This window comes from Balaenoptera acutorostrata, unplaced genomic scaffold (assembly GCF_949987535.1).
Source record: "Balaenoptera acutorostrata unplaced genomic scaffold, mBalAcu1.1 scaffold_215, whole genome shotgun sequence".
NCBI lineage: Eukaryota > Metazoa > Chordata > Mammalia > Artiodactyla > Balaenopteridae > Balaenoptera > Balaenoptera acutorostrata.
This window is the reverse complement of record NW_026646445.1, coordinates 212,262-236,906: the sequence shown is the minus strand read 5'-3', so window position 1 is coordinate 236,906 and position 24,645 is coordinate 212,262. Positions and strand designations below refer to the sequence as shown.

The 24,645-nt window shown below is 44.3% G+C and overlaps 2 long non-coding RNA genes across 2 annotated transcripts; both read left to right on the top strand.

Annotated features, from left to right (window-relative positions):
* The first annotated feature begins 2,215 nt into the window (after positions 1-2,215).
* Positions 2,216-5,814, top strand: LOC130706896 (uncharacterized). Its single transcript, XR_009006936.1, has 3 exons — positions 2,216-2,293; positions 3,937-4,051; positions 5,699-5,814. It is a non-coding gene; the product is annotated as an uncharacterized LOC130706896 (long non-coding RNA).
* An 8,675-nt stretch (positions 5,815-14,489) lies between these two features.
* Positions 14,490-24,163, top strand: LOC130706898 (uncharacterized). The gene is made up of 3 exons (XR_009006938.1): positions 14,490-14,604; positions 20,102-20,216; positions 24,029-24,163. It is a non-coding gene; the product is annotated as an uncharacterized LOC130706898 (long non-coding RNA).
* Positions 24,164-24,645: the final 482 nt, after the last annotated feature.

Here is a 24,645-nt window from a genome sequence, read left to right as displayed (position 1 = left end):
TATATTCAGGAAAAAACGCATACGCCCTTTTTGGCCAAGGGCATCATTGTCGAGGTTTTGCCTCTTTTCCTGTGCTTTGAAGGCGATTCGAATCTACCTCCTGAAATCTGTTTCCTGCAATTCTGCCTTGCTTTCAAATCCTCTTCGTTGCCTTCCCTCAATATATTTGTGGACGAGAGTTATCATTTATAACTCTGCAGGTTTGTGAATTGCAGTGCCCCTGAGCTCCATTTTTCAACTCACTTTCTTGGGAGCTGGCCTCAAAAGCGCAGGATTGCTTCAGGCCCTATTCTGGTTCCAGGCGGCAGGCTGAGACTGTGGTTAATTCTTCTTCCTGATGGGAAAATAGAGTGGCCTGTGACTGTCCCAACACCTAGAGCTAGTCTTTCATTGGTTCCCCCTCTTCCCATTCATCCTCAGGACAAATTGCAACCTGTACGAGACAGGAAGTTAAAGGTGCTGATTCTCCAGTAGGGAGATTGTTACTAAAGCGCCTGGAATGGCGAACCCGAGCACCAGGAGATGAGAAATGAGGTGCGTTTCAGAAGCCTTTCCCAATCACACTGTATACCATCCACTGGGTTTCCCATGCATTTTTTCGCTGTAGGAAGATTCCCTTGAACCTGGAGATTTTAGGACCCATAGAATGAGTACAACACAGTATTACTTTAAAGGGTCTGCGTTTGCTCACCCAACCTCACCAAACCTCTCAGCCCCTGAGTGTCCACCCTTATGTCTCAATCAGCTGTGGGTCTAGATATGGTCAATCCAGGTGGCATCACAGCCCCTGAACGAATTTGGTAAGAATTTCTCTCTCTTTTACTGCCTTTGTTTCACGGGTTTTTAAAAGTGATTGATTTTTATAATGGGGTTTAGCTGCTTTTCACTGCTGTGTTTCTGCCTCTTTACACCCACTTGACTCACTTACAGAGAGATATCAATATAAAGGTTTTAAGTTTCTTCCTATTCAGATATATTCTTGGGCGGTGAATAGGGGGTGTTGAGTCCAGTTCACTGAGCAAGGAGTAGGTCTTGTCTATTACATATTGGGTTTATGGAACGGTATCTGAGCTAATTTGAAACCCTTGTTTTATGAATCACGCACCTCACCTTTTCCGTTAAGCAGCCATAGTGTGTTTTCTAAACGTGTGCCTCTGTTCTGTTTTGTAATTCAGTTCAAGTGTAGCGGTTTTTGCATTCCCTCTATAAGTGATATCTTATGGTAAGTGTCTTTTTCTGTGTGACTTATTTCACTTATAATTGTCGTACCTAATTCCACTCATCATGCTGCTACTAGCCTTATGAGGTTGATTTCATGGCTGAGTGATATTCCATTGTACATAAGGACCACAACTTCTTTATCCATTTTTCTCTTTCCTGGGATATTTAAGGTGTAACGAAGGGGAGGTTCTTGTCAACAGAGCAGCCCTAAACTTTGGGGTTCCTGTGTCTTCCTGATTTTTAGTTTTCCCAATTTATACGCTCATGAATGGAAGGGACCTATGCTCTCTAAGCTGAGTTTTTTAGATGTTTCAGAACACAGCGTACACTTCTCCAGAGTGGCTGTTGGCAATTTACATCCCGCCCATCAACGTAGCAAGGCTCCCGTTTCTCCATGGCCTGTCCTGCATTTGTGCTTTTTTCACTTTATTCAGCATGGCCCTTTTGACTGATGGAAAGCGAGACTTCTTTGTAGCGCTGATCTGCCTATCCAGGTTGTTTGGCTGGCCATAAAGGGCGTATGGGTTTTTTCCTGAATATATTCAGGAAAAAACGCATACGCCCTTTTTGGCCAAGGGCATCATTGTCGAGGTTTTGCCGCTTTTCCTGTGCTTTGAAGGCGATTCGAATCTACCTCCTGAAATCTGTTTCCTGCAATTCTGCCTTGCTTTCAAAATCTCTTCGTTGCCTTCTCTCAATATATTTGTGGACGAGAGTTATCATTTATAACTATGCAGGTTTGTGAATTGCAGTGCCCCTGAGCTCCATTTGTCAAATCGCTTTCTTGGGAGCTGGCCGCAAAAGCGCAGGATTGCTTCAGGCCCTATTCTGGTTCCGGGCGGCAGGCTGAGCCTGTGGTTAATTCTTCTTCCTGATGGGAAAATAGAGTGACCTGTGCCTGTCCCAACACCTAGAGCTAGTCTCTCATTGGTTCCCCCTCTTCCCGTTCATCCTCAGGACAAATTGCAACCTGTACGGAACAGGAGGTTAAAGGTGCTGATTCTCCAAGGAGGGAGATTGCTAGTAAAGCGGCTGGAATGGCCAACCCGAGCACAAGGAGATGAGAAATGAGGTGCGTTTTACAAACCTTTCCCGATCACACGGTGTACCATCTTCTGGGTTTCTCATGCATGTTTTCGATGTAGGAAGATGCCCTTGAACCTGAGATTTGGGACCCCTGGGATGGGTACCACGCAGTAGTACTTTAAAGGGTCTGCATTTTCTCCCCCAACCTCAACAAACCTCTCAGCCCTTGAGTGTCCACCCTTATGTCTCAATCAGCTGTGGGTCTAGATATGGTCTATCCAGGTGGCATCACAGCCCCTGAACGAATTTGGTAAGAATTTCTCTCTCTTTCACTGTCTTTGTTTCACGGGATTTTTAAAGTAATTGATTTTTATAATGGGGTTTAGCTGCTTTTCACTGCTGTGTTTCTTCCATTTTACACCCACTTGACTCACTTACAGAGACATATCACTATATAGGTTTTAAGATTCTTCCTAGTCAGATATATTCTTGGGCGGTGAATAGGTGGTGTTGGGTCCAGTTCACTGAGCAAGGAGTAAGTCTTTTCTATTACATATTGGGTTTATGGAACGGTATCTGTGCTAATTTCAAACCCTTGTTTTATGCATCACCACACCTCTCCTTTACCGTTAAACAGCCATTGTGTGTTTTCTAAACGTGTGACTCTGTTCTGTATTGTAATTCAGTTAAAGTGTAGCGGTTTTTACATTCCCTCTATAAGTGATATCTTAGGATCAGTGTCTTTTTCTGTGTGACTTATTTCACTTAGAATCGTCGTACCTAAATCCACTCATCATGCTGCTACTAGCCTTATGACGTTGATTTCATGGCTGAGTGATATTCCATTGTACATAAGGACCACAACTTCTTTATCCATTTTTCTCTTTCCTTGGATATTTAAGGTGTAACGAAGTGGAGGTTCTTGTCAACAGAGCAGCCCTAAACTTTGGGGTGCCTGTGTCTTGCTGATTTTTAGTTTTCCCAATTTATACGCCCATGAGTGGAAGTGTCCTATGCTCTCTAAGCTGAGTTTTTTAGATGTTTCAGGACACACCGTACACTTCTCCAGAGTGGCTGTTGCCAATTTTCATCCCGCCCATCAGCGTAGCAAGGCTCCCGTTTCTCCTTGGCCTGTCTTGCATTTCTGGTTTTGACACTTTATTCAGCATGGCCCTTTTGACCGATGGGAAGCGAGACTTCTTTGTAGGGCTGATTTGCCTTTCCAGGTTGCTTGGTTGGCCAAAAAGGGCGTATGCGTTTTTTCCTGAATATATTCAGGAAAAAACGCATACGCCCTTTTTGGCCAAGGGCATCATTGTCGAGGTTTTGCCGCTTTTCTTGTGCTTTGAATGTGATTCGAATCTACCTCCTGAAATCTGTTTCCTACAATTCTGCCTTGCTTTCAAAACCTCTTCGTTGCCTTCTCTCAATATATTTGTGGACGAGAGTTATCATTTATAACTCTGCAGGTTTGTGAATTGCAGTGCCCCTGAGCTCCATTTTTCAACTCGCTTTCTTGGGAGCTGACCGCAAAAACGCAGGATTGCTTCAGGCCCTATTCTGGTTCCGGGTGGTAGTGTGAGCCTGTTGTTAATTCTTCTTCCTGATGGGAAAATAGAGTGACCTTTGCCTGTCCCAACACCTAGAGCTAGTCTCTCATTGGATCCCCCTCTTCCCGTTCATCCTCAGGACAAATTGCAACCTGTACGGAACAGGAGGTTAAAGGTGCTGATTCTCCAAGGAGGGAGATTGCTAGTAAAGCGGCTGGAATGGCGAACCCGAGCACAAGGAGATGAGAAATGAGGTGCGTTTTAGAAACGTTTCCCGATCACACGGTGTACCATCTTCTGGCTTTCTCATGCATGTTTTCGATGTAGGAAGATGCCCTTGAACCTGGAGATTTGGGACCCATGGGATGGGTACCACGCAGTAGTCCTTTAAAGGGTCTGCGTTTGCTCCCCCAACCTCACCAAACCTCTCAGCCCCTGAGTGTCCACCCTTATTTCTCAATCAGCTGTGGGTCTAGATATGGTCAATCCAGGTGGCATCACAGCCCCTGAACGAATTTGGTAAGAATTTCTCTCTCTTTCACTGTCTTTGTTTCACGGGGTTTTTTTTAAAGTAATTGATTTTTATAATGGGGTTTAGCTGCTTTTCACTGCTCTGTTTCTGCCGCTTTACACCCACTTGACTCACTTACAGAGAGATATCAATACATAGGTTTTAAATTTCTTACTAGTCAGATATATTCTTTGGCGGTGAATAGGGGTTGTTGAGTGCAGTTCACTGAGCAAGGAGTAGATCTTGTCTATTACATATTTGGTTTATGGAACGGTATCTGTGCTAATTTGAAACCCATGTTTTATGCATCACCCCACCTCTCCTTTCCCGTTAAGCAGCCATAGTGTGTTTTCTAAACGTGTGACTCTCTTCTCTTTTGTAATTCAGTTCAAGTGTGGTGGTTTATACATTCTCTCTATAAGTGATATCTTAGGAGAAGTGTCTTTTTCTGTGTGACTTATTTCACTTAGAATCGTCGTACCTAAATCCACTCATTATGCTGCTACTAGCCTTATGACGTTCATTTCATGGCTGACTTATATTCCATTGTACATAAGGACCACAACTTCTTTATTCATTTTTCTCTTTCCTGGGATATTTAAGGTGTAACGAAGTGGAGGTTATTGTCAACAGAGCAGCCCTAAACTTTGGGGTGCCTGTGTCTTGCTGATTTTTAGTTTTCCCAATTTATACGCCCATGAGTGGAAGTGCCCTATGCTCTGTAAGCTGAGTTTTTTAGATGTTTCAGGACACACCGTACACTTCTCCAGAGTGGCTGTTGGCAATTTACATCCCGCCCATCAGCGTAGCAAGGCTCCCGTTTCTCCATGGCCTATCCTGCATTTCTGGTTTGGACACTTTATTCAGCATGGCCCTTTTGACCGATGGGAAGCGAGACTTCTTTGTAGCGCTGATTTGCCTTTCCAGGTTGCTTGGTTGGCCAAAAAGGCCGTATGCGTTTTTTCCTGAATATATTCAGGAAAAAACGCATACGCCCTTTTTGGCCAAGGGCATCATTGTCGAGGTTTTGCCGCTTTTCTTGTGCTTTGAAGGTGATTCGAATCTACCTCCTGAAATCTGTTTCCTGCAATTCTGCCTTGCTTTCAAAACCTCTTCGTTGCCTTCTCTCAATATATTTGTGGACGAGAGTTATCATTTATAACTCTGCAGGTTTGTGAATTGCAGTGCCCCTGAGCTCCATTTTTCAACTCGCTTTCTTGGGAGCTGACCGCAAAAACGCAGGATTGCTTCAGGCCCTATTCTGGTTCCGGGTGGTAGTGTGAGCCTGTTGTTAATTCTTCTTCCTGATGGGAAAATAGAGTGGCCTGTTCCTGTCCCAACACCTAGAGCTAGTCTCTCATTGGTTCCCCCTCTTCCCGTTCATCCTCAGGACAAATTGCCACCTGTACGGAACAGGAGGTTAAAGGTGCTGATTCTCCAAGGAGGCAGGTTGCTAGTAAAGAGGCTGGAATGGCGAACCCGAGCACAAGGAGATGAGAAATGAGGTGCGTTTTAGAAACCTTTCCCGATCACACGGTGTACCATCTTCTGGGTTTCTCATGCATGTTTTCGATGTAGGAAGATGCCCTTGAACCTGGAGATTTGGGAAACATGGGATGGGTACCACGCAGTATTCCTTTAAAGGGTTTGCGTTTGCTCCCCCAATCTCACCAAACCTCTCAGCCCCTGAGTGTCCACCCTTATGTCTCAATCAGCTATGGGTCTAGATATGGTCAATCAAGGTGGCATCACAGCCCGTGAACGAATTTGGTAAGAATTTCGCTCTCTTTCACTGTTTTTGTTTCACGGGTTTTTAAAAGTGATTGATTTTTATAATGGGGTTTAGCTGCTTTTCACTGCTCTGTTTCTGCCGCTTTACACCCACTTGACTCACTTACAGAGAGATATCAATACATAGGTTTTAAATTTCTTACTAGTCAGATATATTCTTTGGCGGTGAATAGGGGTTGTTGAGTGCAGTTCACTGAGCAAGGAGTAGATCTTGTCTATTACATATTTGGTTTATGGAACGGTAGCTGTGCTAATTTGAAACCCATGTTTTATGCATCACCCCACCTCTCCTTTCCCGTTAAGCAGCCATAGTGTGTTTTCTAAACGTGTGACTCTCTTCTCTTTTGTAATTCAGTTCAAGTGTGGTGGTTTATACATTCTCTCTATAAGTGATATCTTAGGAGAAGTGTCTTTTTCTGTGTGACTTATTTCACTTAGAATCGTCGTACCTAAATCCACTCATTATGCTGCTACTAGCCTTATGACGTTCATTTCATGGCTGACTTATATTCCATTGTACATAAGGACCACAACTTCTTTATTCATTTTTCTCTTTCCTGGGATATTTAAGGTGTAACGAAGTGGAGGTTATTGTCAACAGAGCAGCCCTAAACATTGGGGTGCCTGTGTCTTGCTGATTTTTAGTTTTCCCAATTTATACGCCCATGAGTGGAAGTGCCCTATGCTCTGTAAGCTGAGTTTTTTAGATGTTTCAGGACACACCGTACACTTCTCCAGAGTGGCTGTTGGCAATTTACATCCCGCCCATCAGCGTAGCAAGGCTCCCGTTTCTCCATGGCCTATCCTGCATTTCTGGTTTGGACACTTTATTCAGCATGGCCCTTTTGACCGATGGGAAGCGAGACTTCTTTGTAGCGCTGATTTGCCTTTCCAGGTTGCTTGGTTGGCCAAAAAGGGCGTATGCGTTTTTTCCTGAATATATTCAGGAAAAAACGCATACGCCCTTTTTGGCCAAGGGCATCATTGTCGAGGTTTTGCCGCTTTTCTTGTGCTTTGAAGGTGATTCGAATCTAACTCCTGAAATCTGTTTCCTGCAATTCTGCCTTGCTTTCAAAACCTCTTCGTTGCCTTCTCTCAATATATTTGTGGACGAGAGTTATCATTTATAACTCTGCAGGTTTGTGAATTGCAGTGCCCCTGAGCTCCATTTTTCAACTCGCTTTCTTGGGAGCTGACCGCAAAAACGCAGGATTGCTTCAGGCCCTATTCTGGTTCCGGGTGGTAGTGTGAGCCTGTTGTTAATTCTTCTTCCTGATGGGAAAATAGAGTGGCCTGTTCCTGTCCCAACACCTAGAGCTAGTCTCTCATTGGTTCCCCCTCTTCCCGTTCATCCTCAGGACAAATTGCCACCTGTACGGAACAGGAGGTTAAAGGTGCTGATTCTCCAAGGAGGCAGGTTGCTAGTAAAGAGGCTGGAATGGCGAACCCGAGCACATGGAGATGAGAAATGAGGTGCGTTTTAGAAACCTTTCCCGATCACACGGTGTACCATCTTCTGGGTTTCTCATGCATGTTTTCGATGTAGGAAGATGCCCTTGAACCTGGAGATTTGGGAAACATGGGATGGGTACCACGCAGTATTCCTTTAAAGGGTTTGCGTTTGCTCCCCCAATCTCACCAAACCTCTCAGCCCCTGAGTGTCCACCCTTATGTCTCAATCAGCTATGGGTCTAGATATGGTCAATCAAGGTGGCATCACAGCCCGTGAATGAATTTGGTAAGAATTTCGCTCTCTTTCACTGTTTTTGTTTCACGGGTTTTTAAAAGTGATTGATTTTTATAATGGGGTTTAGCTGCTTTTCACTGCTCTGTTTCTGCCGCTTTACACCCACTTGACTCACTTACAGAGAGATATCAATACATAGGTTTTAAATTTCTTACTAGTCAGATATATTCTTTGGCGGTGAATAGGGGTTGTTGAGTGCAGTTCACTGAGCAAGGAGTAGATCTTGTCTATTACATATTTGGTTTATGGAACGGTATCTGTGCTAATTTGAAACCCATGTTTTATGCATCACCCCACCTCTCCTTTCCCGTTAAGCAGCCATAGTGTGTTTTCTAAACGTGTGACTCTCTTCTCTTTTGTAATTCAGTTCAAGTGTGGTGGTTTATACATTCTCTCTATAAGTGATATCTTAGGAGAAGTGTCTTTTTCTGTGTGACTTATTTCACTTAGAATCGTCGTACCTAAATCCACTCATTATGCTGCTACTAGCCTTATGACGTTCATTTCATGGCTGACTTATATTCCATTGTACATAAGGACCACAACTTCTTTATTCATTTTTCTCTTTCCTGGGATATTTAAGGTGTAACGAAGTGGAGGTTATTGTCAACAGAGCAGCCCTAAACTTTGGGGTGCCTGTGTCTTGCTGATTTTTAGTTTTCCCAATTTATACGCCCATGAGTGGAAGTGCCCTATGCTCTGTAAGCTGAGTTTTTTAGATGTTTCAGATCACACCGTACACTTCTCCAGAGTGGCTGTTGGCATTTTACATCCCGCCCATCAGCGTAGCAAGGCTCCCGTTTCTCCATGGCCTATCCTGCATTTCTGGTTTGGACACTTTATTCAGCATGGCCCTTTTGACCGATGGGAAGCGAGACTTCTTTGTAGCGCTGATTTGCCTTTCCAGGTTGCTTGGTTGGCCAAAAAGGGCGTATGCGTTTTTTCCTGAATATATTCAGGAAAAAACGCATACGCCCTTTTTGGCCAAGGGCATCATTGTCGAGGTTTTGCCGCTTTTCTTGTGCTTTGAAGGTGATTCGAATCTACCTCCTGAAATCTGTTTCCTGCAATTCTGCCTTGCTTTCAAAACCTCTTCGTTGCCTTCTCTCAATATATTTGTGGACGAGAGTTATCATTTACAACTCTGCAGGTTTGTGAATTGCAGTGCCCCTGAGCTCCATTTTTCAACTCGCTTTCTTGGGAGCTGGCCGCAAAAGCGCAGGATTGCTTCAGGCCCTATTCTGGTTCCGGGCGGCAGGCTGAGCCTGTGGTTAATTCTTCTTCCTGATGGGAAAATAGAGTGGCCTGTTCCTGTCCCAACACCTAGAGCTAGTCTCTCATTGGTTCCCCCTCTTCCCGTTCATCCTCAGGACAAATTGCCACCTGTACGGAACAGGAGGTTAAAGGTGCTGATTCTCCAAGGAGGCAGGTTGCTAGTAAAGAGGCTGGAATGGCGAACCCGAGCACAAGGAGATGAGAAATGAGGTGCGTTTTAGAAACCTTTCCCGATCACACGGTGTACCATCTTCTGGGTTTCTCATGCATGTTTTCGATGTAGGAAGATGCCCTTGAACCTGGAGATTTGGGAAACATGGGATGGGTACCACGCAGTATTCCTTTAAAGGGTTTGCGTTTGCTCCCCCAATCTCACCAAACCTCTCAGCCCCTGAGTGTCCACCCTTATGTCTCAATCAGCTATGGGTCTAGATATGGTCAATCAAGGTGGCATCACAGCCCGTGAACGAATTTGGTAAGAATTTCGCTCTCTTTCACTGTTTTTGTTTCACGGGTTTTTAAAAGTGATTGATTTTTATAATGGGGTTTAGCTGCCTTTCACTGCTGTGTTTATGCCGCTTTACACCCACTTGACTCACTTACAGAGAGATATCAATACATAGGTTTTAAGATTCTTACTAGTCAGTTATATTCTTGGGCGGTGAATAGGGGGTGTTGAGTCCAGTTCACTGAGCAAGGAGTAGGTCTTGTTTATTACATATTGGGTTTATGGAACGGTATCTGAGCTAATTTCCAACCCTTGTTTTATGCATCACCCCACCTCTCCTTTCCCGTTAAGCAGCCATAGTGTGTTTTCTAAACGTGTGACTCTGTTCTGTTTTGTAATTCAGTTCAAGTGTAGCGGTTTTTACATTCCCTCTATAAGTGATATCTTATGATCAGTGTCTTTTTCTGTGTGACTTATTTCACTTAGAATCGTCGTACCTAAATCCACTCATCATGCTGCTACTAGCCTTATGACGTTGATTTCATGGCTGCGTGATATTCCATTGTATATAAGGACGAGAACTTCTTTATCCATTTTTCTCTTTCCTGGAATGTTTAAGGTGTAACGAAGTGGAGGTTCTTGTCAACAGAGCAGCCCTAAACTTTGGGATGCCTGTGTCTTGCTGATTTTTAGTTTTCCCAATTTATACGCCCATGAGTGGAAGTGTCCTATGCTCTCTAAACTGAGTTTTTTAGATGTTTCAGGACACACGGTACACTTCTCCAGAGTGGCTGTGGGCAATTTACATCCCGCCCATCAGCGTAGCAAGGCTCCCGTTTCTCCTTGGCCTGTCCTGCATTTCTGGTTTTGACACTTTATTCAGCATGGCCCTTTTGACCGATGGGAAGCGAGACTTCTTTGTAGCGCTGATTTGCCTTTCCAGGTTGCTTGGTTGGCCAAAAAGGGCGTATGCGTTTTTTCCTGAATATATTCAGGAAAATACGCATACGCCCTTTTTGGCCAAGGGCATCATTGTGGAGGTTTTGCCTCTTTTCCTGTGCTTTGAAGGCGATTCGAATCTACCTCCTGAAATCTGTTTCCTGCAATTCTGCCTTGCTTTCAAATCCTCTTCGTTGCCTTCCCTCAATATATTTGTGGACGAGAGTTATCATTTATAACTCTGCAGGTTTGTGAATTGCAGTGCCCCTGAGCTCCATTTTTCAACTCGCTTTCTTGGGAGCTGGCCGCAAAAGCGCAGGATTGTTCAAGCCCTATTCTGGTTCCGGGCGGCAGGCTGAGCCTGTGGTTAACTCTTCTTCCTGATGGGAAAATAGAGTGAGCTGTGCATGTCCCAAAACCTAGAGCTAGTCTGTCATTGGTTCCCCCTCTTCTCGTTCATCCTCAGGACAAATTGCAACCTGTACGGAACAGGAGGTTAAAGGTGCTGATTCTCCAAGGAGGGAGATTGCTAGTAAAGCGGCTGGAATGGCGAACCCGAGAACAAGGAGATGAGAAATGAGCTGCGTTCTGGAAACCTTTCCCGATTACACGGTGTACCATATTCTGGGTTTCTCATGCATGTTTTCGATGTAGGAAGATGCCCTTGAACCTGGAGATTTGGGACCCATGGGATGGGTAACACGCAGTAGTACTTTAAAGGGTCTGCGTTTCCCCGCCAACCTCACCAAACCTCTCAGCCCCTGAGTGTCCACCCTTATGTCTCAATCAGCTGTGGGTCTAGATATGGTCAATCCAGGTGGCATCACAGCCCCTGAACGAATTTGGTAACAATTTCTCTCTCTTTCACTGTATTTGTTTCACGGGATTTTAAAAGTGACTGATTTTTATAATGGGGTTTAGCTGCTTTCCACTGCTGTGTTTATGGCGCTTTACACCCACTTGACTCACTTACAGAGAGATATCAATACATAGGTTTTAAGATTCTTACTAGTCAGATATATTCTTGGTCGGTGAATAGGGGGTGTTGAGTCCAGTTCACTGAGCAAGGAGTAGGTCTTGTCTATTACATATTGGCTTTATGGAATGGTATCTGTGCTAATTTCAAACCCTTGTTTTATGCATCACCCCACCTCTCCTTTCCCGTTAAGCAGCCATAGTGTGTTTTCTAAACGTGTGACTCTGTTCTGTTTTGTAATTCAGTTCAAGTGTAGCGGTTTTTACATTCCCTCTATAAGTGATATCTTATGATCAGTGTCTTTTTCTGTGTGACTTATTTCACTTAGAATCGTCGTACGTAAATCCACTCATCATGCTGCTACTAGCCTTACGACGTTGATTTCATGGCTGAGTGATATTCCATTGTATATAAGGACCACAACTTCTTTATCCATTTTTCTCTTTCCTGGGATATTTAAGGTGTAACGAAGTGGAGATTCTTGTCAACAGAGCAGCCCTAAACTTTGGGATGCCTGTGTCTTGCTGATTTTTAGTTTTCCCAATTTATACGCCCATGAGTGGAAGTGTCCTATGCTCTCTAAACTGAGTTTTTTAGATGTTTCAGGACACACCGTACACTTCCCCAGAGTGGCTGTGGGCAAATTACATCCCGCCCATCAGCGTAGCAAGGCTCCCGTTTCTCCTTGGCCTGTCCTGCATTTCTGGTTTTGACACTTTATTCAGCATGGCCCTTTTGACCGATGGGAAGCGAGACTTCTTTGTAGCGCTGATTTGCCTTTCCAGGTTGCTTGGTTGGCCAAAAAGGGCGTATGCGTTTTTTCCTGAATATATTCAGGAAAAAACGCATACGCCCTTTTTGGCCAAGGGCATCATTGTCGAGGTTTTGCCTCTTTTCCTGTGCTTTGAAGGCGATTCGAATCTACCTCCTGAAATCTGTTTCCTGCAATTCTGCCTTGCTTTCAAATCCTCTTCGTTGCCTTCCCTCAATATATTTGTGGACGAGAGTTATCATTTATAACTCTGCAGGTTTGTGAATTGCAGTGCCCCTGAGCTCCATTTTTCAACTCACTTTCTTGGGAGCTGGCCTCAAAAGCGCAGGATTGCTTCAGGCCCTATTCTGGTTCCAGGCGGCAGGCTGAGACTGTGGTTAATTCTTCTTCCTGATGGGAAAATAGAGTGGCCTGTGACTGTCCCAACACCTAGAGCTAGTCTTTCATTGGTTCCCCCTCTTCCCATTCATCCTCAGGACAAATTGCAACCTGTACGAGACAGGAAGTTAAAGGTGCTGATTCTCCAGTAGGGAGATTGTTACTAAAGCGCCTGGAATGGCGAACCCGAGCACCAGGAGATGAGAAATGAGGTGCGTTTCAGAAGCCTTTCCCAATCACACTGTATACCATCCACTGGGTTTCCCATGCATTTTTTCGCTGTAGGAAGATTCCCTTGAACCTGGAGATTTTAGGACCCATAGAATGAGTACAACACAGTATTACTTTAAAGGGTCTGCGTTTGCTCACCCAACCTCACCAAACCTCTCAGCCCCTGAGTGTCCACCCTTATGTCTCAATCAGCTGTGGGTCTAGATATGGTCAATCCAGGTGGCATCACAGCCCCTGAACGAATTTGGTAAGAATTTCTCTCTCTTTTACTGCCTTTGTTTCACGGGTTTTTAAAAGTGATTGATTTTTATAATGGGGTTTAGCTGCTTTTCACTGCTGTGTTTCTGCCTCTTTACACCCACTTGACTCACTTACAGAGAGATATCAATATAAAGGTTTTAAGTTTCTTCCTATTCAGATATATTCTTGGGCGGTGAATAGGGGGTGTTGAGTCCAGTTCACTGAGCAAGGAGTAGGTCTTGTCTATTACATATTGGGTTTATGGAACGGTATCTGAGCTAATTTGAAACCCTTGTTTTATGAATCACGCACCTCACCTTTTCCGTTAAGCAGCCATAGTGTGTTTTCTAAACGTGTGCCTCTGTTCTGTTTTGTAATTCAGTTCAAGTGTAGCGGTTTTTGCATTCCCTCTATAAGTGATATCTTATGGTAAGTGTCTTTTTCTGTGTGACTTATTTCACTTATAATTGTCGTACCTAATTCCACTCATCATGCTGCTACTAGCCTTATGAGGTTGATTTCATGGCTGAGTGATATTCCATTGTACATAAGGACCACAACTTCTTTATCCATTTTTCTCTTTCCTGGGATATTTAAGGTGTAACGAAGGGGAGGTTCTTGTCAACAGAGCAGCCCTAAACTTTGGGGTTCCTGTGTCTTCCTGATTTTTAGTTTTCCCAATTTATACGCTCATGAATGGAAGGGACCTATGCTCTCTAAGCTGAGTTTTTTAGATGTTTCAGAACACAGCGTACACTTCTCCAGAGTGGCTGTTGGCAATTTACATCCCGCCCATCAGCGTAGCAAGGCTCCCGTTTCTCCATGGCCTGTCCTGCATTTGTGCTTTTTTCACTTTATTCAGCATGGCCCTTTTGACTGATGGAAAGCGAGACTTCTTTGTAGCGCTGATTTGCCTATCCAGGTTGCTTGGCTGGCCATAAAGGGCGTATGGGTTTTTTCCTGAATATATTCAGGAAAAAACGCATACGCCCTTTTTGGCCAAGGGCATCATTGTCGAGGTTTTGCCGCTTTTCCTGTGCTTTGAAGGCGATTCGAATCTACCTCCTGAAATCTGTTTCCTGCAATTCTGCCTTGCTTTCAAAATCTCTTCGTTGCCTTCCCTCAATATATTTGTGGACGAGAGTTATCATTTATAACTCTGCAGGTTTGTGAATTGCAGTGCCCCTGAGCTCCATTTTTAACTCGCTTTCTTGGGAGCAGGCCGCAAAAGCGCAGGATTGCTTCAGGCCCTATTCTGGTTCTGGGCTGCAGGCTGAGCCTGTGGTTAATTCTTCTTCCTGATGGGAAAATAGAGTGAGTTCTGCCTCTCCCAACACCTAGAGCTAGTCTCTCATTGGTTCCCCATCTTCCTCTTCATCCTCAGGACAAATTGCAACCTGTACGGAACAGGAGGTTAAAGGTGCTGATTCTCCAAGGAGGGAGATTGCTAGTAAAGCGGCTGGAATGGCCAACCCGAGCACAAGGAGATGAGAAATGAGGTGCGTTTTAGAAACCTTTCCCGATCACACGGTGTACCATCTTCTGGGTTTCTCATGCATGTTTTCGATGTAGGAAGATGCCCTTGAACCTGGAGATTTGGGACCCATGGGATGGGTACCACACAGTAGTACTTTAAAGGGTCTGCGTTTGCTTCCCCAACCTCACCAAACATCTCAGCCCCTGAGTGTCCACCCTTATGTCTGAATCAGCTGTGGGTCTAGATATGGTCAATCCAGGTGGCATCACAGCCCCTGAACGAATTTTGTTAGAATTTCTCTCTCTTTCACTGTCTTTGTTTCACGGGTTTTTTAAAGTAAGTGATTTTTATAATGGGGTTTAGCTCCTTTTCACTGCTGTGTTTCTGCCGCTTTACACCCACTTGACTCACTTACAGAGAGATATCAATACATAGGTTTTAACATTCTTATTAGTCAGATATATTCTTGGGTGGTGAATAGGGGGTGTTGAGTCCAGTTCACTGAGCAAGGAGTAGGTCTTGTCTATTACATATTGGGTTTATGGAACGGTATCTGAGCTAATTTGAAACCCTTGTTTTATGCATCACCCCACCTCTCCTTTCCCGTTAAGCAGCCATAGTGTGTTTTCTAAACGTGTGACTCTATTCTGTTTTGTAATTCAGTTCAAGTGTAGCGGTTTTTCCATTCCCTCTATAAGTGATATCTTATGATAAGTGTCTTTTTCTGTGTGCCTTATTTCACTTAGAATCGTCGTAGCTAAATCCACTCATCATGCTGCAACTAGCCTTATGAGGTTGATTTCATGGCTGAGTGATATTCCATTGTACATAAGGACCACAACTTCTTTATCCATTTTTCTCTTTCCTGGGATATTTAAGGTGCAATGAAGTGGAGGCTCTTGTCAACAGGGCAGCCCTAAACTTTGGGGTGCCTGTATCTTGCTGATTTTTAGTTTTCCCAATTTATACGCCCATGAGTGGAAGTGCCCTATGCTCTGTAAGCTGAGTTTTTTAGATGTTTCAGGACACACCGTACACTTCTCCAGAGTGGCTGTTGGCAATTTACATCCCGCCCATCAGCGTAGCAAGGCTCCCGTTTCTCCATGGCCTGTCCTGCATTTCTGGTTTTGACACTTTACTCAGCATGGCCCTTTTGACCGATGGGAAGCGAGACTTCTTTGTAGCGCTGATTTGCCTTTCCAGGTTGCTTGGTTGGCCAAAAAGGGCGTATGCGTTTTTTCCTGAATATATTCAGGAAAAAACGCATACGCCCTTTTTGGCCAAGGGCATCATTGTCGAGGTTTTGCCGCTTTTCCTGTGCTTTAAAGGCGATTCGAATCTACCTCCTGAAATCTGTTTCCTGCAATTCTGCCTTGCTTTCAAATCCTCTTCGTTGCCTTCCCTCGATATATTTGTGGACGAGAGTTATCATTTATAACTCTGCAGGTTTGTGAATTGCAGTGCCCCTGAGCTCCATTTTTCAACTCGCTTTCTTGAAGGCTGGCCGCAAAAGCGCAGGATTGCTTCAGGCCCTATTCTGGTTCCGGGCGCAGGCTGAGCCTGTGGTTAATTCTTCTTCCTGATGGGAAAATAGAGTGAGCTGTGCCTGTCCCAACACCTAGAGCTAGTCTCTCATTGGTTCCCCCTCTTCCCGTTCATCCTCAGGACAAATTGCAACCTGTACGGAACAGGAGGTTAAAGGTGCTGATTCTCCAAGGAGGGAGATTGCTAGTAAAGCGGCTGGAATGGCGAACCCGAGCACAAGGAGATGAGAAATGAGGAGCGTTTTAGAAACCTTTCCCGATCACACGGTGTACCATCTTCTGCGTTTCTGATGCATGTTTTCGATGTAGGAAGATACCCTTGAACCTGGAGATTTGGGACCCATGGGATGGGTACCACGCAGTATTCCTTTAAAGGGTCTGCGTTTGCTCCCCCAACCTCACCAAACCTCTCAGCCCCAAGAGGGTCCATCCTTATGTCTCAATCAGCTGTGGGTCTAGGTATGGTCAATCCACGTGGCATCACCGCCCCTGAACGAATTTGGTAAGAATTTCTCTCTCTTTCACTGTCTTTGTTTCACGGGTTTTTTAAAGTAATTGATTTTTTTTAAAAATATAAGCACATTTTTTTAAAGATTTCTTTAGTGATTGATTGATTGATTGATTGCTATGTTGGGTCTTCGTTTCTGTGCTAGGGCTTTCTCCAGTTGTGGCAAGTGGGGGCCACTCTTCATCGCGGTGCGCGGGCCTCTCACTATTGTGGCCTCTCTTGTGGCGGAGCACAGGCTCCAGACGCGCAGGCTCAGTAGTTGTGGCTCACGGGCCTAGTTGCTCCACGGCATGTGGGATCTTCCCAGACCAGGGCTCGAACCCGTGTTTCCTGCATTAGCAGGCAGATTCTCAACCACTGCGCAACCAGGGAAGCCCAGTAATTGATTTTTGTAATGGGGTTTAGCTGCTTTTCACTGCTGTGTTTATGCCGCTTTACATCCACATGTCTCACTTACAGAGAGATATCAATACATAGGTTTTAAGATTCTTACTAGTCAGATATATTCTAGGGCGGTGAATAGGGGGTGTTGAGTCCAGTTCACTGAGCAAGGAGTAGGTCTTGTCTATTACATATTGGGTTTATGGAATGGTATCTGAGCTAATTTCAAACCCTTGTTTTATGCATCACCCCACCTCTCCTTTCCCGTTAAGCAGCCATAGTGTGTTTTCTAAACGTGTTGACTCTGCTCTGTTTTGTAATTCAGTTCAAGTGTAGCGGTTTTTACATTGCCTCTATAAGTGATATCTTAGGATCAGTGTCTTTTTCTGTGTGACTTATTTCACTTAGAATCGTCGTACCTAAATCCACTAATCATGCTGCTACTAGCCTTATGACGTTGATTTCATGGCTGAGTGATATTCCTTTGTACATAAGGACCACAACTTCTTTATCCATTTTTCTCTTTCCTGGGATATTTAAGGTGTAACGAAGTGGAGGTTCTTGTCAACAGAGCAGCCCTAAACTTTGGGATGCCTGTGTCTTGCTGATTTTTATTTTTCCCAATTTATACGCCCATGAGTGGAAGTGCCCTATGCTCTGTAAGGTGAGTTTTTTAGATATTTCAGGACACACCGTACATTTCTCCAGAGTGGCTGTTGGCAATTTACATGCCGCCCGTCAGCGTAGCAAGGCTCCCGTTTCTCCATGGCCTGTCCTGCATTTCTGGTTTTGACACTTTATTCAGCATGGCCCTTTTGACCGATGGGAAGCGAGACTTCTTTGTAGCGCTGATTTGCCTTTCCAGGTTGCTTGGTTGGTCAAAAAGGGCGTATGCGTTTTTTCCTGAATATATTCAGGAAAAAACGCATACGCCCTTTTTGGCCAAGGGCATCATTGTCGAGGTTTCGCCGCTTTTCCTGTGCTTTAAAGGCGATTCGAATCTACCTCCTGAAATCTGTTTCCTGCAATTCTGCCTTGCTTTCAAATCCTCTTCGTTGCCTTCCCTCGATATATTTGTGGACGAGAGTTATCATTTATAACTCTGCAGGTTTGTGAGTTGCAGTGCCCCTGAGCTCCATTTTTCAACTCGCTTTCTTGAAGGCTGGCCGCAAAAGCGCAGGATTGCTTCAGGCCCTATTCTGGTTCTGGGCGCAGGCTGAGCCTGTGGTTAATTCTTCTTCCTGATGGGAAAATAGAGTGAGCTGTGCCTGTCCCAACACCTAGAGCTAGTCTCTCATTGGTTCCCCCTCTTCCCGTTCATCCTCAGGACCAATTGCAACCTGTACGGAACAGGAGGTTAAAGGTGCTGATTCTCCAAGGAGGGAGATTGCTAGTAAAGCGGCTGGAATGGCGAACCTGAGCCCAAGGAGATGAGAAATGAGGAGCGTTTTAGAAAACTTTCCCGATCACACGGTGTACCATCTTCTGGGTTTCTCATGCATGTTTTCGATGTAGGAAGATGCCCTTGAACCTGGAGATTTGGGACCCATGGGATGGGTACCACGCAGTATTCCTTTAAAGGGTCTGTGTTTGCTCCCCCAACCTCACCAAACCTCTCAGCCGCAAGAGGGTCCATCCTTATGTCTCAATCAGCTGTGGGTCTAGATATGGTCAATCCAGGTGGCATCACAGCCTCTGAACGAATTTTGTAAGAATTTCTCTCTCTTTCACGGTCTTTGTTCACGGGTATTTTAAAGTATTTGATTTTTATAATGGGGTTTAGCTGCTTTTCACTGCTGTGTTTCTGCCGCTTTACACCCACTTGACTCACTTACAGAGAGATATCAATACATAGGTTTTAAGATTCTTACTAGTCAGATATATTCTTGGGCGGTGAATAGGGGGTTTTGAGTCCAGTTCACTGAGCAAGGAGTAGGTCTTGTCTATTACATATTGGGTTTATGGAATGGTATCTGAGCTAATTTGAAACCCTTGTTTTATGCATCACCCCACCTCTCCTTTCCCATTAAGCAGCCATAGTGTGTTTTCTAAACGTGTGACTCTATTCTGTTTTGTAATTCAGTTCAAGTGTAGAGGTTTTTCCATTCCCTCTATAAGTGATATCTTATGATAAGTGTCTTTTTCTGTGTGACTTATTTCACTTAGATTCGTCGTAGCTAAATCCACTCATCATGCTGCTACTAGCCTTATGACGTTGATTTCATGGCTGAGTGATATTCCATTGTACATATGGACCACAACTTCTTTATCCGTTTTCCTCTTTCCTGGGATATTTAAGGTGTAACGAAGTGGAGGTTCTTGTCAACAGAGCAGCCCTAAACTTTGGGGTGCCTTTGTCTTGCTGATTTTTAGTTTTCCTAATTTATACGCCCATGAGTGGAAGTGCCCTATGCTCTGTAAGCTGAGTTTTTTAGATGTTTCAGGACACACCGTACACTTCTCCAGAGTGGCTGTTGGCAATTTACATCCCGCCCATCAGCGTAGCAAGGCTCCCGTTTCTCCATGGCCTGTCCTGCATTTCTGGTTTTGACACTTTATTCAGCATGGCCCTTTTGACCGATGGGAAGCGAGACTTCTTTGTAGCGCTGATTTGCCTTTCCAGGTTGCTTGGTTGGCCAAAAAGGGCATATGCGTTTTTTCCTGAATATATTCAGGAAAATACGCATACGCCCTTTTTGGCCAAGGGCATCATTGTGGAGGTTTTGCCTCTTTTCCTGTGCTTTGAAGGCGATTCGAATCTACCTCCTGAAATCTGTTTCCTGCAATTCTGCCTTGCTTTCAAATCCTCTTCGTTGCCTTCCCTCGATATATTTGTGGACGAGAGTTATCATTTATAACTCTGCAGGTTTGTGAATTGCAGTGCCCCTGAGCTCCATTTTTCAACTCGCTTTCTTGGGAGCTGACCGCAAAAACGCAGGATTGCTTCAGGCCCTATTCTGGTTCCGGGTGGTAGTGTGAGCCTGTTGTTAATTCTTCTTCCTGATGGGAAAATAGAGTGACCTTTGCCTGTCCCAACACCTAGAGCTAGTCTCTCATTGGATCCCCCTCTTCCCGTTCATCCTCAGGACAAATTGCCACCTGTACGGAACAGGAGGTTAAAGGTGCTGATTCTCCAAGGAGGGAGATTGCTAGTAAAGCGGCTGGAATGGCGAACCCGAGCACAAGGAGATGAGAAATGAGGTGCGTTTTAGAAACGTTTCCCGATCACACGGTGTACCATCTTCTGGCTTTCTCATGCATGTTTTCGATGTAGGAAGATGCCCTTGAACCTGGAGATTTGGGACCCATGGGATGGGTACCACGCAGTAGTCCTTTAAAGGGTCTGCGTTTGCTCCCCCAACCTCACCAAACCTCTCAGCCCCTGAGTGTCCACCCTTATTTCTCAATCAGCTGTGGGTCTAGATATGGTCAATCCAGGTGGCATCACAGCCCCTGAACGAATTTGGTAAGAATTTCTCTCTCTTTCACTGTCTTTGTTTCACGGGTTTTTTTTTAAAGTAATTGATTTTTATAATGGGGTTTAGCTGCTTTTCACTGCTCTGTTTCTGCCGCTTTACACCCACTTGACTCACTTACAGAGAGATATCAATACATAGGTTTTAAATTTCTTACTAGTCAGATATATTCTTTGGCGGTGAATAGGGGTTGTTGAGTGCAGTTCACTGAGCAAGGAGTAGATCTTGTCTATTACATATTTGGTTTATGGAACGGTATCTGTGCTAATTTGAAACCCTTGTTTTATGCATCACCCCACCTCTCCTTTCCCGTTAAGCAGCCATAGTGTGTTTTCTAAACGTGTGACTCTCTTCTCTTTTGTAATTCAGTTCAAATGTGGTGGTTTATACATTCTCTCTATAAGTGATATCTTAGGAGAAGTGTCTTTTTCTGTGTGACTTATTTCACTTAGAATCGTCGTACCTAAATCCACTCATTATGCTGCTACTAGCCTTATGACGTTCATTTCATGGCTGGCTTATATTCCATTGTACATAAGGACCACAACTTCTTTATTCATTTTTCTCTTTCCTGGGATATTTAAGGTGTAACGAAGTGGAGGTTCTTGTCAACAGAGCAGCCCTAAACTTTGGGGTGCCCGTGTCTTGTTGATTTTCAGATTTCCCATTGTATACACCTATGAGTGGAAGAGCCCTATGCTCTCTAGCTGTGTTTTTTAGATGTTTCAGGAAACACCATACCCGAGTTACCATTGGCATTTGTCATTCCGCCCATCAGCCTAACAAGGCTCCCTTTTCTCCCTGGCCTGTCCTGCCTGCGTGTCTGGTTTTTACACTTTTTAAGGATGGCCCTTTTGACCTATGGGAAGTGAGACTTCTGTGTAGAGCTGATTTTCCTTTCCGGGTTGCTTGTTTGGCCAAAAAGAGCGTATGCGTTTTTTCCTAAATATATTCAGGAAAAAACGCATACGCTCTTTTTGGCCAAGGGCATCATTGTCCACGTTTTCCCGCTTTTCATGTGCTTTAAAGACAATTCTTATCTTCCTCCTGAAATCTGTTTCCTGCAATTCTGCCTTGCTTTCAAATACTGTTCGTTGCCTCCCCTTGGTATATTTTTGGATGAGAGTTATCATTTATAACCCTGCAAGGTTGTGAATTACAGTGTCCCTGAGCTACATTTTTCAAATGGCTTTTTTGGGAGCTGGCTGCAAAACCGCAGGATTGCTTCAGGCACTATTCTGGTTCCATGGGGCAGGATGAGCCTGTCGTTAATTCTTCTTATTGATGGGAAATTAGAGTGACCTGTGCCTGTCCCAACACCTAGAGCTAGTCTCTCATGGGTTCCCCCTCATCCCGTTCATCCTCAGGACAAATTGCAACCTGTATGAAACAATAGGTTAAAGGTGCTGATTCTCCAAGTGGGGAGATTGTTGGTAAAGCTGCTGGATGGGGGGAACCCGAGCACCAGGAGATGTGAAATGAGGTGCATTTTAGAAACCTTTCCAGATCACACGGTGTATCATCATCTGGGTTTCCCATGCATGTTTTCGCTGTAGGATGATTCCCTTGGACCTGGAGATTTGGAACAAATGAAATGGGTACCACGCAGTATTACTTTAAAGGGTCTTCGTTTGCTCACCCAATCTCACCAATCCTCTCAGTCCCAACAGTTTCCAGCCTTATGTGTAATCCAGCTGTGGGTCTAGATATGCTCAATCCAAGTTGCTTCAAAGCCCCTGAACGATCTCTGTAAGAATTTCTCTCTGTTTCAATATCTTTGTTGTTTTTTTTTTGAAATTTATTTTTATATTGGGGTTTAGCTGATTTTCACTGCTGTGTTTATACCGTTTTACACCCACTTGATTCACTTACAGAGAGATATCAATACATAGGTTTTAAGATTCTTACTAGTCAGATATATTTTTTGTGCGTTGAATAGGGGGTTTGGAGTCCAGTTCACTGAGCAAGGAATAGGGATTGTCTGTTACATATGTGGTTTATGGAACGCTATATGTGGTAATTTCAAACCCTTCTTTTATGCCTCACCCCACCTCACCTTTCCGTTAAGCAGCCATGGTGTGTTCTCTAAATGTGTGGCTCTATTCTGTTTTGTAGTACAGGTCCTTTGTAGCGATGTTTACATTCCCTCTATAAGTGATATCTTATAATAAGTGTCTTTTTCTGTGTGACTTATTTCACTTCTAAACGTCGTACGTAAATCCAGTCAGCATGCTGCTACTAGCCTTATAACATTTATTACATGGCTGAGTGATATTCCATTGTACATAAGTACCACAACTTCTTTATCCATTTTTCTCTCACCTGGGATATTTAAGGTGTACCGAATTGGAGTTTCTTGTAAACAGAGCAGCCCTAAACTTCGGGGTGCCCGTGTCTTGTTGAATTTTAGATTTCCCAATTTATACGCCCATGAGTGGAAGTGCCCTATGCTCTCTAGCTGTGATTTTTAGATGTTTTAGGAAACACCATACACTTCTACAGAGTGGCCGTTGACAGTTTACTTCCCCCCCATCAGCCTAACAAGTCTCCCTTTTCTCCATGGGCTGTCCTGCATTTCTGGTTTTTACCCTTTTTTCAGCATGGTCCCCTTTGACCGATGGGAAGTGAGACTTCTTTGTATTGCTGATTTGCATTTCCGGCTTGCTTGGAGAGTCATCATTTATAATTCTGCAGATTTGTGTATTGAAGTTTCCTGAGCTTCATTTGTCAACTCGCTTTTTTGGGAGCTGGCCGCAAAACTGGTGGTGTGCTTCTGCCCCTACTGTGGTTTCGTGCGGCAAGCTAAGCCTTTGCTTAATTCTTCTTCCTGATTGGAAATTAGAGTGACATTTGCCTGTCCGAACATCTAGGGCTTGTCTCTCATTGTTTCTCCTCCTTCCCCTTCATCCTGTGGACAAGTTGCCAACTCTGTGTAACAGGACATTGAAGGTGCTGACATCCTCAAGTGGGGAGATTGTTAGGAAAGAGGCTGGTGGGGTGAACTCGACCACCGTGAGATTAAGAGATGAGGTGCCTTTTCCAAAATCTTCCTGATCCAACCGTGTACCATCTTCTGGGTATCACAGGCATGTTTTAGCTGTAGGAAAGTTCCCATGTATGTAAGGAGAACACCAGGGATTTTTCCAAATCAGTGTCTCCCCAAACCCCAATCTGGCGAATTTTTAAGCCACTGGTACATGTATGTTCATTAAGGGACTTGGGCCGTAAGCAGAGTCCGAAATTTAGGTGAGTGAAGTCTTCAGTGTCAGAAACGCTCGCCATCGGCCTCCTTTAGGTTCCTTTTTTATCTGTAGTTGATACATGATGTCGATATAGATATCTATTTTTTTCAGATTATTTCCCCTTAGGGGTTATTACAAAATATTGAGTATAGTTCCCTGTGCTATACAGTAGTTCCTTGTTGATGATATATTTTATACATAGAAGTGTGTATATGTTAATCCGAAACTGTTAATTTATCCCTCCTCCCACCTTTACCCTTTGGTAATAAACTATATAAGATTTTATACTTCGCAGAAATCCAGGAGCTGAAAGAGAGGTATCATTTTCAATGGAAAATCATTCAAAACAAGATTGAACCTTCAGCCAAGATTAGTAGATCCACATCCTTGGAAAGAAATCACTGCATTTCTCTAATGTTGGCCTGACAAATACGACAAACCCCTCCACTGAACTTGCTTATAATAAAGTGATGGAAATATCAAATGGAAGTGTTAGAAACATCTTATTTTACACGAGCCTTATACACTGCTCTTTGTTAATAACAGTTTGGCTCACGCATCTATTCTTTGAAGTTACAATGTTCTCAAATTCTGTTACTGATCCTGCAGAGTGGGCCCCAACAAGGGTCCCCCTGCCCAGTGTCATTGGAGCCAACAGATCGAGACTGAGTTTGGCTCAGAAGCAAAGGAAAACTTTATATTTTGATCAGAGAATGGAGAGGTGAGAGCGTGCGCTCCCCCGCGGGCTGTGGGCCGGGCTGCTGTGTAGGGATCCCGTCAGCGTCAGCGGGAGGGAAGGGGCGGAGCTCTCGAGGGCTGGGTTGGCTGGAGCTCAGGCTCTATGTGGCGGAGTCTGCACGGGGCCTGGAGAGCTGAGGTGTCGGCCCAGCCATCTTGCACTAGGAAATCGGG